Raw genomic sequence first — 17,418 nt, forward strand, 5'->3', positions numbered from 1 at the left:
CGTTGCCGGGGACAACTGGTGTTTATTAGAGCATTCCTCTACTGCTGAGAGGACGTTTGTGGAGCTGTGAATCTCTTCATAGCCTGGGTGACATCTAATCTTTTTCCCTTCTCTCTGTTTATTCTTCATAGTCTTTGATTTTCTGCTCCTGTTTGTATGACTGGTTGGACTAGAGACCATACATCTCGACTGTTTAGGACAGAATCATTGACATCTTTTAGCTCTGCATCATCTTCTGTTGAATCATCATCAGACACTGATAGCATCATGGCTGAAAATGAGCATCATGATAGGGAAGTGGAGAATCCAAACAGGACACTTAGAGAATATCTTCAGCCTGTTAGGACTAGCACACCTTCTTGCATCATTTTACCTATTAATGCAAATGCTTTTAATTTCAAACCCGGGATGATTCCATTGTTACCACACTTTTATGGTATGGAATTTGAAAACCCATATTTGCATATCAAAGAGTTTGAAGAAGTGTGTTCCACATTCGTGGATAGAACATGCACTGATGAAGTCATAAGATTGAAACTGTTTCCATTTTCCTTAAAAGACAAGGCTAAGACATGGTTAAATTCTTTAAGACCAAGATCCGTTGGGACTTGGCAAGAAATGCAAACTGAGTTTTTAAAGAAATTTTTTCCCATGCATAGAACCAATGCCTTGAAAAGACAGATCATGAATTTTGGCCAAAAGGATGTGGAAACATTTTATCATTGTTGGGAACGATTCAAAGACCTTTTAAATGCATGTCCTCATCATGGATATGAGAATTAGAGGCTCATTAGTTTTTTTTATGAGGGGTTGCAACCAAAAATGAGACAATTTGTGGAGACCATGTGTAATGGAGCGTTTTTTTAACAAAGAACCTGAGGAAGCTTTTGAATATTTTGATTATCTAGCTGAAAATGCACAATCATGGGATACATCTGATGTTCATGATAGGTTGGAAAGTTCAAGAACAATTTCAGGGGGTGGGAAATATAATCTGAGAGAAGTAGATGATTTGAATGCTAGGTTGGCTATGATTTCTAAGAAATTAGAAACCATAGAACTGAAGAAAGTGAATGAAGTACAAGCTGTACCTCAGATTACCTTAAGCTGTAATATTTGTGAGGACCAAGGGCATTCAACTAATGATTGCCCGACCATTCCTGCCTTTAAAGAAGTTCTCTTGGATCAATCTAATGCTGTTAATATGGTTGCTAAATCTTTTTCAGGTCCTTACTCCAACACTTATAATTCGGGATGGAGAAATCACCCTAATTTCAGTTGGAGGGGTGAACAAGCTGCTTTACCTGCACCCAACATAGCTGGTCCTTCACAATTTGCACCATACACTACCCCAGGAAGTTCAGAACCATCTCAATATGCCAACCACATGGTACCAGCTCAGAAAAAGAACCTTGAAGACAATTTCCAGCAATTATCCACCAACTTCCAGCAGCTGTCCACCAATTTTCAGCAATTCATGCAAAGCCAAGCTGCTATCAACAGTCAAAATTCACAAGCCATTGCTGAGATTCGAGGGTCAGTCACAAGGTTGACTACAACCATGAGTGCTCAAGAGAAAGGGAAGTTCCCTGCACAATCTCAGCCTAATCCCCAAGGCCAAAATCACCAATTTCAAAATATGGCAGGAGATTCAAATGTCAAGCAAGTCAAGGCTATTACAACCTTGAGAAGTGGTAAGGTGATTGGCATTCCAGCTCAAGAGGTAGAAAAGAATGGTAACACTTCTAAACCTCCTTCTGAAAATGAGGCACATGATCCTTTGGAATCTGAAAGTGTCCCTAGCACTACACTTGCACCTTTTCCTCAAAGGTTAGCCCCTTTGCACAAAGATAAGCATCACGCTAAAATTCTTGAAATTTTTAAGCAAGTTAGGATTAATATACCATTGTTAGATGCTATTCAACAGATTCCTACCTATGCTAAATTTTTAAAGGATTTATGCACCGTAAAAAGAAAATTGAATGTGCAGAAGAAAGCTTTTCTTACTGAGCAGGTTAGTGCTATTATCCAAACCAACACTCCTCCCAAATACAAGGACCCAGGATCCCCCACCATAGCTTGCATGATAGGGAGCTCAAAAATAGGCCAAGCATTATTAGACTTAGGTTCAAGTGTGAACTTATTGCCTTATAATGTTTATGTTCAGCTTGGATTGGGTGAGTTGAAATCTACTTCTATCACATTGCAGTTGGCTGATAGGTCTATTAAGATTCCTAGGGGTGTTGTGGAAGATGTTTTGGTTCAAGTAGACAAATTCTACTATCCGGTAGACTTTGTTGTACTCGACATGCAATTGACTACTCATTCTACCTTCCAAGCACCTGTTATCTTAGGAAGACCCTTCTTGGCTACTTCTAATGTACTCATAAATTGTAGAAGTGGAGTTTTAAAGTTGAGTTTTGGAAATATGACCTTGGAACTAAATATTTTTAATCTTTGCAGGCAACCGCAAGAAGTTGAAGAAGTTCATGAAGTGAATTTGCTGAAAAATTTCATTGATGAAAATTCTACACATTACTTTCAACTTATTGATTCTTTAGAAGAATTTGAAGAAGATTTGAAAATATTTGATAATGTTAATGACTCATCTTTTGTTTCCTCAATAGGTCAGCAAGTTACACCACCATGGAGGCCAAAATTTGAGCAACTTCCACCATTGACATCAACCCTCAAGCCTTCAGAGGAGCAATCCCCAACTTTGGACTTCAAACCTCTTCCATTGGAGTTGAAGTATACTTTCTTAGGACCACAAAGCACCTTCCCTGTGGTAATTTCTTCTCACTTAACTAGTGAACAAGAAGATAAATTGCTAGAGGTCCTTAAGAAGCATAACAAGTCTATTGGGTGGACAATGGCTGATATAAAAGGTATAAGTCCCTTGGAGTGTACCCATAGGATTTATTTAGAAGATGAAGCAAAGCCTTCTAGGGAAATGCAAAAAAGGTTGAATCCCACAATGAAGGAAGTGGTTAAAGGTGAGGTGTTGAAATTGCTTGATGTGGGTATCATTTACCCCATCTCGGATAGCAAGTGGGTAAGCCCCATTCATGTAGTTCCAAAAAAATCCGGGCTTACCATTGTTAAAAATGAACAAAATGAATCGATTCCTACAAGGATTCCTACAAGGATTCCTACTGGTTGGTGCATGTGTATAGATTATAGGAAGTTGAATGCCGCCACTAGGAAAGATCATTTTCCTTTGCCTTTTCTTGATCAAGTGTTAGAAAAAGTTGCTGGACATGCCTTTTATTGTTTCTTGGATGGATTCTCCGGTTACTATCAATTTGAAATAGCACCAGAGGATCAAGAAAAGACCACCTTTACTTGTCCTTTTGGTACTTTTGCTTTTAGGAGAATGCCTTTTGGTTTATGCAATGCACCAGTAACTTTTCAAAGATGCATGCTTAGCATCTTTAGTGACATGATTGAAAACACTCTAGAAGTGTTTATGGATGATTTTTCTGTATTTGGTGATTCATTTGAGAGTTGTTTAACCAATTTACAAGCTGTTTTGGCTAGGTGTGAAGAGAAGCAATTGCTACTTAATTGGGAGAAGTGCCATTTCATGGTACAACATGGCATTGTTCTGGGACATATTGTTTCATCTAGAGGACTTGAAGTAGATAGAGCAAAAATTGAGCTGATTTCTAAACTTCCTACACCTAAGTCAATTAAAGACATTAGATCTTTTCTTGGGCATGCGGGTTTTTATAGGAGATTTATCAAAGACTTTAGCTCTACTTCTAAGCCTCTATGTAAGCTATTGATGAATGATGTAAAATTTGATTGGACACCCGAGTGTCAAGAAGCTTTTTGTCGGCTTAAAACTTTGCTAACCACTGCCCCTATTCTTCAACCTCCTGATTGGTCACTTTCTTTTGAAATCATGTGTGATGCAAGTGATTTTGCTATAGGAGCTGTTCTTGGACAGCGTAGGAACAAACTTCCTTATGTCATTTACTATGCACGTAAAACTTTGAATTTTGCTCAAAAAAATTATTCTACTACTGAAAAAGAATTACTTGCTGTGGTATTTGCTTTAGAGAAGTTTCGTGCATATATTCTTGGTTCTCCTATAGTCATCGTTACTGACCATGCAGCTCTCAAGTATTTGTTGGCAAAGAAAGATGCAAAACCAAGGTTGATTAGATGGATACTTTTACTCCAGGAGTTCAATATTATCATCAAGGACAAGAAAGGAGTAGAGAATGTGGTAGCCGACCATCTGTCTAGGCTCACAATTGCTGAAACTGAACAACTGACACCTGTTTTTGATTCTTTTCCTGATGAACATCTTATGTTAGTTGAAAATTTGCCTTGGTTTGCTGATATAGTAAATTTCTTGGTGACAGGACAAACACCACCTCATTGGAGCGCTCAAGATACACGGAAATTCATGCATGAGGTGAGATCGTTCTTCTATGATGATCCTTACCTTTTCAAGTATTGTTCAAATCAAATCATTAGGAAGTGTCTGCCCAATGACGAAATTTCTGGTGTCTTAAATTTTTGCCATACAGAAGCTTGTGTTGGGCATTTTTCAGCCCACAAAACAGTGGCCAAAATTCTTCAAAACGGATCTTATTGGCCAACCATGTTCAAGGATACCTTTAGTTTTTGTAAAACTTGTGAACCTTGTCAGAAATTAGGAGGAATCACTAGGAGAAATATGATGCCTATGCAACCCATACTAGTGATTGAAATTTTTGATTGTTGGGGGATAGATTTTATGGGACCATTTCTTTCTTCTTATGGCTATTTATACATTTTGCTTGCTGTTGACTATGTTTCTAAGTGGGTTGAGGCAGTCCCTTGCAAATCTAATGATCATCAAGTTGTTTTAAAATTTTTGAAAGAAAATATTTTTGCAAGGTTTGGCATGCCTAAAGCCATAATCAGTGATAATGGCACCCACTTTTGTAACAAGAATTTCTCGGCCTTAATGAAGAAATATGGTATCCATCACAAAATCTCTACTCCCTATCATCCTCAAACCAATGGACAAGCTGAACTAGCAAATAGGGAGATTAAAAACATTCTTGAAAAAACAGTTAACCCGAACAGGAAGGATTGGTCTTTGAGATTGTCTAATGCCTTGCGGGCTTATAGAACAGCCTTTAAAACCATTTTGGGCATGTCTCCATATAGACTAGTGTATGGTAAGGCGTGCCATTTGCCTGTAGAGTTGGAACATAGAGCGTATTGGGCCATTAAGCAATGCAATTTTAACATTGATAAAGCTGGTTGTGTGAGAAAATTGCAGTTATCTGAGTTGGATGAGTTGAGGAAGGATGCCTACAACAACTCTAAGTTGTCCAAAGAAAGAATGAAGAACTTCCATGACAAACACATCCAACGAAAGACTTTTGAGCCTAATCAAAAAGTGTTATTGTACAACTCTCGGTTACACTTGTTCCTTGGTAAGTTAAGGTCTCGATGGAGTGGGCCTTATGTGGTACAAACTGTTTTTCCTCATGGTGTTATAGAGATAATGAATCCTCTCAATGGTAACATTTTTAAGGTTAATGGTCAAAGGCTCAAGCCTTTTATTTCTAACTTTGCACCTGAGGAATCTACTCTACATTTGCTTGATCCTAATTTTGATCTATCCATTTTTTTTTTCATTGTCTTCTTTTGTTCTTCAGTTTTTATTTTTATTTTTTTTTTGGTTGCATTCCTTTCAAAGCTATCCAGGTACTTCCTTTTCCTCTTTCCTTCAGTTTTTCTTCAAATTTTCGGTTCTTCTGTTAGTTGTTTTGCCCCTTAACTACTCTCTTTGTGTAAATTCTTTCGTTTCTCTTGCACCATTGAGGACAATGCTACAATCTAGTTGGGGGGTGGAAGAGAATTTAATTTTCTGTTTGCATGCCTTACACTTATGTTGGTCCACTTTGGGGGGAGTGTTAGTAATGAGTTGAAAGCAGATTAAATCTCTCATTCTTGAATTTTACATGCTGGAAAGTGATAAAAAAAAAAAAAATTGGATCCGTCCGTGACCTGACAAGTGTAGCTGGAGATTTGAAAAAAATCGCCTGATGTTGTTGACAAACAAGATTGAAGGCTCTGATTTTCTAAAAAAAATCACATTACTCTTTGACTTGGATGATAGCTCGTCTGGTTCTTTATGCTATCTCTATAAAATCAGTCCTGAAGTTCATCCAATCCGCATCAAGTTTTGTTCTCATCTCTATAACTCATCTGCATTCTGTCAACATTCTCGTTTTAAGCCTTCTATTCCTTTGTCAATGGCTCATTTTTCTAACATTTCTCTAGATCCATCCATGAGGCATTCTGCATCTCAACCTCCTGTCCTTTCTGCAGCTACCATTGGTGCCATGTTGCAACAAGAGAATAATAGTATGGCTAATAAGTCAGACTCCGATGCTATCTACGACTTGGTGAGTCTTGGGACTCGCTACTCATCCTCCATTGTTGCTTTTTTCCAGTGGGTATAAGCCAAAAACCATGAGGTTGAAAGACTTAAAGAACAAATTGTTGTACTTCAACGAATTGTTCAAGAGTCTCACACAAGGGAAGGAATCATTCGGCAGAAGAATAAACAGTTGAAATCTCTATTAGATTCTTCATTCTGCTTGCCAGTTCCCATGGATAGGAATGACATGATATTGTATGAAGAGAATGAGCGTCTCAAACATGAGGCTAAGAACCTCAAGTTTATGTAAAAGTAAAAAAAAAAAAAAAAAAAAGAAAATTTCTTTTTCTTTCTTGCTTGTTTTGCATTTTGTTTATTTTGTTTTGAGTCCACTACTCTGGAAGATCCTGCTTATTAGAATTAATTTCTGATTTTTCATTGTATATACCGTATTTGTTTGTTTTGTTTTTCTTTCTTTTGCTTTTTGTGTTTTTAACTTTGACAGAAATCTACTCCTTGTGTACGCTCGAATATCTCAGGTGAATTTTTTTCCTCTCTGTTTAATCATTTTCGTCTCAATATATGTTCTACAGTATTTATCTTGCTCCAATTCATGTCTGTATAACATACATCATCGAATATTCAATTGCTGAACATTGAGGACAATGTCACATTTAGTTGGGGGGAGGGTATTCTGTTAAAAATGTGTTAAAATTTTGTTAAAAATGTGTTAAAAAAAAAAAAGATTTGTTGAGGTCATGAAACATGTGGAATGTAGTGCAAATATGAGTATATGTCAAAAGAGGGACTTATCCACTTTATTTAGTTATTAAACCAAGCGAAAAATGTTAAAAGTTTTGCTAAAACACACACAACACATACCTGGAAGGCCTAGAAAGACTACATTGAGTCATTGTTGGTTGATTTACACTTCAATTGTTTGAGACTCTAATGAACCATATCCTAATGGCTTAGGAAGAGATCTGAAATGAATTAAATGAGAAAAGGGACAAGCCAGGGATCCAAAAAAATAAAAAAATAAAAATAAAAAAAATAAAAAAATCCTTTAGGTAGACTAGTGGTAAGGGCTGACTTGTGAAAGTGTGGATAGGCGCACATTCATAGGTCCGATTCCCCCACTAGGAAATCTAAAAACATAAAAAAACAAAAATTACGTTTGTGTAGTGGAAAATGCTGCCTATTACCGGGGTCCTTACAAAAAAAAGTAAGCGCCTTTCAAAGTGTAATAGCGTGAAAGCCGCCACTAAAATGGTTTTGAATTAGAGTAAGACCATGTGGTTTTCTCAGATTGGTTGTTGTGATTGAAACCATTAATGTCTCTTGGTAGTCGATCTTGGAATTCTAACCCCATTTCCATGCACTTGAAAGAAAGCAAGCTGTGTTACATGTAATTCCCTTGGTTGATTAACTAAATTGTGTATAAATCTCTTAGTTGATACAAAATTCAGATTAATCTATCTCCAGTGTTCTTAAACTCAACAAATCTATTTCATAGCATGTGATTCTCGAACTTCTTTTGAAATTGTAGTTGGAAATCTCACCTTTGCATGAATTCATTCACTTTATTTGCTAGAGTCTAGCAAAAAGCTAGTTGGGGGGTGTGATAAAGGGTTAGAATTGCATAATTAAGTTGTTTAAATGAGTGATTTATTTTATCAAATAAGGATTGAACACTTGATTATGCATCAAATTCTAATATTGAATGTCAAATTAATTGATGCCAATATTTTTGCACATCAAAGTCTCATATTTGCCCTTGAAATACTTAAACTATAACATCATTTCATTTATATATTGTAGGACATTTATGGGAGGAAAGAAAGAGTGGGACTTATAAAGAAATAAAAGAATTGATTATGAGTGGAGTAGGAACACTCACACAAGCAGCATTACATGGACAGCAAACAAACTCCCTCGGACTCACACATGCAACATACACATATGCAGTGGACTCACAGCACTTGCAGAAAAATCTTCATGCAGCAAAGACACTCACACACGTTGCAACACACTCACACATGTAGAACAGAAAGTACTCGGACAGCAGCCACTACAGCAAAAGAAAGAAGACCACATGGACAGCACACATGCAGACATCCAGTGGACAGCACACATGCAGCCTCATTCGGACAGCAACTCACGCATGACAGCACCCACACCATTCACGCATGCAGGAACACATGCACACATGCAGAAAATGCAAGCTGCAGCAAAGACCACTCACACATGCAGACCAAAACGTGGACCAGCAGCACACCAATGCAGAAAACATGTTGCTAGAAGGCAAGCTTTTCTTGCTTCTGCACATGGAACGTCAAACTCTGCATGCTGGAACAAATCACATGGAAGCCGGACAACAAGAAATCACATGGGATCACGCATGGACCGAAAGCAGCAGTAGAAGTTTTTGACTCTTTACTTTTCAATTTGTTTTATACGGCTGAGAGTCTTCATTTGGACGCAGCAGGGGGCACATTATATTCTCCTTTTCACGTTGCAGACAGGGGATTGTTTTGGGAGAGAGTTTTTTTTCTGCTTTGAATTTTTTTTACGTATCTTGCTGTTGTTTTCCATACCTGAACTAGGTGGTTTGAATTTATTTTTCCTTTTAGTTGGTGGTTTAGACGTAAGACAGATTTTCTTTCATTTTTCTGCTTACCTTTTTTTCGTTCGGCGTTTGCAGAACAAGACTTCTTTTTTTTACGTTTCCCGTTTAGTGGAATCGGATTTTTTTGACTTGTTCCTAGTGCAGACCAGTTGTTCATTCTTGCTTTTACGAACAGTTATTTCTCTGTTTTGAACTATGAATGTTAGGGACTGAAGCTTTTGGTTTTCCTTTCACCTTATTTTTCCGTTTAGATCAGCCGTAGAGTGAGCTTTGAGCTTATGTTCTTTTCACTTTGTCTCTTTCATTCGGTGCAGTAGCTTAGTTTGGATTTTCTTCTTCCTTTCATTTCCATTCGGCTACAGCAGAATTTTATTTTTCTTCATGCCATTTTCTTTACTTTACTTTCGGTGTTAGTAGTTTTTATCGTCATTTTTTTTCCTTCTCCGTTCCAGACCTTGGCAGCTGGATTACTTTTTTTTTCTTCTCTCCCGTTGGTTTTTATTTTTTTTCTTCTGTCGGTTACGTTAGAGTGCAGGAAGCTTCTTTGATTTTTTTTTAACTTTTCATTTCTGCGTCTTTGGTAAAGCATGAGATTCAGTTTTCTTTTTTTTTTTTTCGTTTCTTTTGCCGAGATTGGTTGTTCGGTGGATTTAGCTTAGTTTAGTTTAGTATTTGATTTTTAGACTCCTCATTTGGTGGATTTGGATGTTTTCGGTAGCGATGGCTATACTTAGAATTACTTTTGCTGATAGACATACCATGGGTAACTAATTTCTAAAACTTGGGTTGTGGAATAAGACTTAATTTATTTTGGGATCTAGTTTGATGCAATATTTTGTTGTTGAATGTTGATTTCACTAAGTTACTAGTTGAATTTAAATTGAAAATAGATTGAAGCTCTTGCTCTTGTTTGTTGTTGACGTAAGGCACAACAAAAGCTTGAAAATTATCAAGGCTTCTCTCGTTTGTTTGTTAATGTGTATTCGGCTAGTAAAATAGAAAATCCCTTAGGAAAATATTGCAAAACTTGAGCTTAACTTTTTTATCTTCCGATTATCAATGCCTTGATTGGGTTGTTAATCGAGAAAATTATCTAGAATCCAAAATAAAGACAGTCCCAAACCCAATCCAAGTGTTTGTTAATTTGTTTTTTTTAGAAACTCTAATTTCAATTTCGATTATCTTTTTGCTTTGCATTTTAATTTTATTTTCATCTCTCATACTCGATTCACTTGTTACTCACAAATCTCTTATTCGCTTTGATAACCCTTTGTCCCTGTGGAATACAATCCTGGACTTATCCTTGATACAACTTGACACTTCTACACTTGGAAGCACATTCGAAACCTAGTCAGTGGATGATAGCTTGATGGTAACCATGTGAACCATGGTGTGGAAGGAGAGGGTAGAGGAAGAATTTTCTAAGGCCATAGAATCAAGTGGATGTTAATCCTATAGGGCTCTTGATACCATGTAAAGGTTTAAAACCAGTAGCGAAACCACAACAATTGCTTATGGCTTTGGGAGTTTCATTATATAGAAAAATTTTACAAGAGTAAAAGCTAAGCAATAGCTATACATGCTATACAAAATAATGATATCTATACATTCCATAATTAGAACTAATCAACTCCTAAACTTTGTACGACGATTGTAATGCCATAAGTTTCTCCTCGATGCTTGGACTGATTCTCTCTTTGATTGCTGTCCTGATTGTTTCCAGAGAATGATCCTGTGTTGTCGCCAATAATATGCATGGGAACTTTCCCACCATGTCGGGAAAAATTTTCTTGGACAATTTAATTAATCACAAAAGTACACATGCACGTGTGCCATTTTTTACTCTTTTTTTTGGACAATTTAAAAGTTATAGAAGTACTTCAAACACATATATATGCTTTCCATTCTTTTGTTTAAAATTGTCAACAAAACGATCGATTTTAGAGCATTTGCTACTCACTAGTCACCACGAGATCCTTCATCAATTTGATCTCTTTTCTTTCACTTTATTCTCTTAATGATAGTATTTCTCTTTATTCTCGGTTTGACTACAAGGAAAAGCACTTCTATCGGAGATTTATTTTGCTCGCCGGAAATAGTAGCTAAAATTGCCTAAAACCCCATTTTCGCAATTTTTTAGGGTCATGGCTTGGACAAAACATCTGCAAATACTACACTATTCTGGAGATTATTTCCAGGGCAAAAACTGAAAAAATGGTTGCAAATACCGGACCATTTGAGCCAAAATCACTGAGAATAATCAATTATTTTTGGCAATTTCTTACCACCAATATAATTTTACACTGGTATTAATTGCCATTAATAGGAAATAGAGGCAACTTTACCTTGTCGCTAACACTTTGATGCTGTGACTTATTCTAGCTACAAATAAATATTTTCATGTACCTGAAAGTTACAGCAAAGATATGTTTCCGCAAATACTGTTGGTGGGGATTTGTTATCACCACTATATGGTTTTTCCACGATACAAGCTCACTGATTAAAGTTATTTGAAAACCTCACAATGACAACACTAAAATCATTTAAGGACAATATGCTATTTTTTTTTCCATCTAAAGTAGACCAACTTATAGAAAGTCTTTAATTTGATTTTGAAAGGAGTTGTTAGGCTATGCTGGTATAGTTGATCATAAAACAACATAGTGTTAATGAGTAAAAGAGGCCAATATGAAAAGAATTGAATTTGGGTCTTTTCATCCCATCATCAAGAAACAAAAAAAGTTGATGAGCACATTAGTTGGCTAAACCCTTCCTTTGTTACAATGTGATTGAAATTCTTTTGATCACATTGAAATAGAGGTTTGATGTTTTTAACTTGTTGCTATTTACCACAATGCTTTTCACAATTTCAGTAGGGACAATGCAGTATTAGACCTTGGTCTAATAATCAAAGCAGAAAAATACTGACTTAAAAAGCTTGAGAAGAGGTTCTTGTTTAAAAAAAACATGAATTGTTTTCAGTAGCTAAAAGGGATTGAAGATGGCATTTGCTTGCATAGTTTGTACACGTGGCCCTATACCTTGAATCCTTTACACTTATGAAGTATGTGGTTGCAAACTCGAGCCTTTATTTTCATAGCTGCAAGATGGATTTACATGAGAAAGCAGGTTCTCTCCAAGATGGATTTACATGTGTCTAATGACAATTCATCTATACTTCACATTAATAAGATGTCATTGTAAGAGTATAGATCTATGATACAGTCTCTAGGCCACCACAAAAATTAGTAACAACGTGGTCTAAAATATTTCAAATAATCATCAATATGTTGAGGAACAAGGAGCTAATTATAATATGTTACAAAACCCTCGGTGTGGAACTAGCTAGACAGATTGCTTCAAATCCTTTGTTTCTAAAGTAAGTCCCGATATATAAGAGCTCGTGTATGTTCTGTTCTGAAATAGTTGAATTCTCTACAAAATTGGATTGTTGAATCGTGTGAGTACATATTGGATAGCAACTCAGCTGGAAAAGTGGGTCTATATACTTACATATACCATACACAAAGTTTAGGATGATACAGGAGAAAACTTACAGCAAGAGGTGGCGCACTACCATGGGCTGGTATGGCGACATGAGGGGGGTAGCCTAATCACAAAGGGAGAGAGAGGGAGAGAGTGAGAGTTATAGAGAGACAGAGAGATCAGATGGAGGAGAGAGAGATACAAAACTTTTCTTGAGATGACGTGACAGCAGGCTCAGGGTGACAGGAGGGCAACAACAATTTCGCAGAGAATAAAGAGTATTGTGGCAACCAAGCAAAACTAAGGCAACACATACGCGCATTGCCTTAGTTTTCGATTTGGTGTATATATATGTGGTGTATATATATAATTGAGTTTTACTAGTGGTATTTTCGGCCAAAAAAATATATACTAGTAACATGAGTTTTTTGCAGTGACTAACTCTAGTCGCCAAAATCTTTCCCTTGCAGCTATTAAAAAACTTGACAGATATGACATGCTTGTTTTAGGGGAGCTTATTTGCCATGAAATATTTTCGTTGCAAATATTTTTTGTGGCAATTAAAGTGATTGATTGATAAGGGTGGGCTAATTTTTGACTTTGGTCAAATTCCAACAAGGCTCTAACTCGAAATTTGGAGTGAAAGTAGGAGTAACTCTGACTCATCTAGTTGGAGTCGGAGTCAGAGTAAGAGTCTGTGGGCTCCAAACTCTGACATATATATATATATATATTTAAAATCACATAATCAAAAATGGCGTCATTCCACTTTAAGAGGAACAATGTTGTTTTGCTCATAGGGGGTAAAAAATGCAGGACCCTCTACTAAAGTTACTAAACAATGTCGTTATACTTCAAGTGGAATGACGTTGTTTCGTGAAGAAGGGGGTCCAAAATGCAGGACCCCTTCTTTCACCCTCACTTTCACACAATAGACCTTCAACTCCCTTTGTCTCCATACTATGCTTCACCTCCCCCGCCATCTGCTATCACCTCAGGCCACCATGAACCATTGTCTAGAGTTCATCACAACTTGTAAGCCACACACTCAATCACTCAGTTTTTTTTTTTTTTTTGTAGAATTTTAGAGTTCCAAAATCATTTAATTGTCCCATTGTGGTTTGATATTTATGAAATATGTATCATTCGTTATTTATTTTAATGATTTGTTGTTTGCATTTCAATAATTTCAATTTTTAGGTTGTAAAATTTAAGAATTAAGGGATTTAGGTTTTGAGAAAATCGGATGTTTTTGCTCTAGACAAAGTTTGCTCGAGTGTGGCTTGAGCAAATGTCATACAGATTGTTCGATCAAGCATTTGCTTAAGTGTGGCTCGTGCGAATGTCAAACAGATTGTTATCTCCAGCCTTCACACAGATTAATTTTAATTTTTTTTTAAAATCACAAACACGACTAGACACATGTTTTTTCTTTTCAATGTGTTTTTAATTTGTAGATAATTTTCATAACATGTTAAATGTCGGTTGTTTTTTAATTGTTTTAGATTATTTGAATAGAAAATTATGGATGTTACACCATCTCATCATGATTCTCCATAACGGGATGATGCACAACTGTTGGTGTCATTGACAAGTACTTTGGGTCGTAGACCCTCATCTAGAGCATCTACTGGCTGTGTAAGTAATCGAGTCCCAATAGATCTAGAAGATGTTAATATGCTTAATAAGGAGGAGGATTTGATGAACGTTGAGGCTAATCCACTAACACAACTTAGTAAAAAAAGGTCGTGGACATGGAAATATTTCACCAAAGTTTCCCATGATCGTATGAACCCACAGGCTCAATGCCACTACTATGGGCAACTATGTGGTTGTCATTCGAATAAACAAGGCACATCAGTATTAAAGCACATCTTATGGGCTGCTAATGGTATAAGATACACAAAGGGCTGGTGGCAACTAATTACACGTAGTTGAATTACGAAACTTTTACGACCATTGATAGCATGTAGATTAAGAAGCTATAAATCCCTAAATATAGTGAGAGGATGTTGAGGGATGTTTTTATAGAGATGATCATAACTGATGAGATGCCTTTTACCAAGGTTGACAAGGCAGGCTTCCGCAAATTTGTGCACACTTTAGAGCAACAATTTCCCACACCTTCACGGTATACTATGATGCACGATTGTTTGAAGAGGCATGCCAAAGAGAAGTCAGCAATGAAGGAAATTTTTGTCTCCATTGGCCAAAGAGTGTCATTTACGACTAATACATAGACCTTCATACATAATGTGGGCAACATGTGTATCGCAACTCACTTTATTGATAGTGAGTAGACATTGCACAATTGGATTATTGGTTTCAAAAAAATTATTGATCACAAGAATTCATCCATTGGCAACAAGATCGATGACTGTATAAAGGATTGGGGGATCAGGAAAGTGCTTTGTATTGTGATTGACAATGCCAATGCGAATGACAGTGTCATTGATTGGTTCAATCAGAATACAACGGTAAATGAGGATTTCATTCATGAGAACTAGTTTATCCATGTTTGATGTTGTGTCCATATCATCAACCTAATAGTTTTTGAGGGGTTAAAGGAGGTTGATGATTTCATTATTAAAGTCCAGAACCTTGTGAGATATGTGATGGCTTTCACCCAATGGCTCCGCCAGTTTAAGGCAATAGCTGAACAACTTGAGATCCCATCTTCGAATATGTTGCAACTGGACATTCCAACTTAATAGAACCTACATACATGATGTTGTATGTAGCGCAGAAGTGCCAAACAACATTCGAGCAAATCGAGGTCAAGAAATGGGGCATAAGGTATGCTTTGCTGGAGTCAGTTAGGGGGAGAAGGGAGCTCGATGTGTCGAACATAGTTCATTAGGCCAATGTCAAGTAATTTGTTCAATTTTTGAAGTTATTGTATGACATAACTATGTGGATGTCTGGGAAAAGATATCCTACTAAGAACACGTACTTAAAGAGCTCTCAGGGCTTTATGACCACTTGCAATTGAGTTGTGTTGATAGTGCGAGTTTATTGAATGCAATGGCTATGAGGGTGAAATAAAAATATAATAAATATTTGGGGGATGTGGACAAGATAAATAAATTATTATTTGTGGCTGCAATCCTTGACCTCCGATATAAGTTGGTGATTATAGAAGATTGGATTGGGGATGTCTTTGGTGATGAGGATGCTGATGAGTTTATTAGAACACTTAACGGATATTAATGATTTATATAGCCATTACAATAGCTGTGGTCAGTCTTCAATCGAAGGTGGTAGCTCCTCACACCCAATCGGCTCAACATCTTCCTAGGATAACACACATGCACAAAGTTTAGATTTATTGCAGTTACGATAGTATCATCAAAACAATGCATCGATAAATATTATACAGTGTAAGTCTGAGGTTGAGCGTTACTTTATGGAAGATGTTGAGGCACCTAGTGATACATTCCAGATATTAACTTGGTGGAAGGTGAATTCTAGCAATTTTTCAGTCATTTCTCAAATAGTCAGGGATGTACTAGCCATTCCTATCACTATAATTGCCTCTGAGTGGACGTTTAGCACCAGAGGTCGTGTCTTGGATGCTTGTCAAAGTTTATTGTCTCCGCACACCATTGAGGCCCTCGTTTGCACGCAAAAATGGTTAAGTTCAAAGCACATTGGAGTAGATACTGTTGATGCCGCGAGAGCTATAGGCTTGAATAAGATAACTTTATGATTTTAAATGATTATTGACATAATTTTAATATTTTCATTATTTAATTTATAATTTATATGATTTTGTGGATCTAGTTATAAGCTCCAAACTAATTGTGGATGACTGAGATAGAGATACCTTGGGATGGCCCCTTTATTGGTAAGAAACTCAATACTATGATTACTATCATGGAAAACTTGTCAGAGTTATAGGTGGATGTGAGTTCATAATGTGTCCTATTTTATATCATATATCACTTGGCTGATGGTTTAGAAGTCTATAATTAAATGAATAAAGAAAACATGTTGCATTTGATCAATAAAACTTCAAGTAGAAAAATTGAAAATCACTATCGAGTCATCGATTCAAATGCATCAATTGTCAAGACTGATGCGAGGGATTGTGGCTATTTCATATTTGAATGAATTCTATGACATTATTAATATTTTGGTACTATATATTTAAATTTATTGCAATTTGTAGTTTTGAATTTATATTTATTGTTTGCAATTTGTAGTTTGATTGTCATTGTATTTAAATTTTAGCTTTTAACTTATTTTTCATAGTATTTTAGATGTTTTTAATTTTTTTTACAATATTTTATTTTTCTTATATTTTTAAGTAGGGGTGGGCCAATCTAAGTTCCAAATTAGGCCTTGGATATTAGGTTGTGGGCCTAGGCCTAATTTGAGTAGGGCAACTAGGCAAGCCCACTTCAACTTTGATCGGAGTCAAAGCATATTTTGACCTCCGACCCTAGTTAGAGTCAAAGGTTGGAGATAAGCATTCTGACTATGTTGGAGTCGAAGCCCACACCTACTGACTAAGGTGCCATGATCAGCATTGTCGACAACTTTTTTTTGCGGCAAAACTTTTATTGCCGCAATTTTTTGTTTTTTGTATTTTTGTATTTTTTTTGCAGCGACTAAGCGAATCGGCTGAAGTAAGTGTTATTTTTCAAACAATTCATTTTTAGGTGAGCCTTTTTTTGGTGACTCAAGGACTTTCGGAAATGAATTTGTTTGTTCAATTGAATCTATTTTTATTTTTTAGTTTAGTATTGGTGATAAAACAAGACTTGTCATGAAGAAGCTTTCACTTGGTAACAAAGTTTTATTCTTTCTATGAGTATAAAATTTACAATTAATCCATATCATTTTAAAAATCAAATTACTGTAGCACTGGTGCGGGTTTGTTATGTCAAATTTTATACTAATTACA

General features: G+C 36.3%; 1 non-coding gene across 1 annotated transcript; it reads right to left on the minus strand.

Moving 5' to 3' along the window:
- Positions 1–665: 665 nt before the first annotated feature.
- LOC122274849 lies at positions 666–773 on the minus strand. The gene has a single exon (XR_006228391.1). It is a non-coding gene; the product is annotated as a small nucleolar RNA R71 (small nucleolar RNA).
- Between the last annotated feature and the right edge of the window lie 16,645 nt (positions 774–17,418).

Source organism: Carya illinoinensis, chromosome 8 (assembly GCF_018687715.1).
Source record: "Carya illinoinensis cultivar Pawnee chromosome 8, C.illinoinensisPawnee_v1, whole genome shotgun sequence".
NCBI lineage: Eukaryota > Viridiplantae > Streptophyta > Magnoliopsida > Fagales > Juglandaceae > Carya > Carya illinoinensis.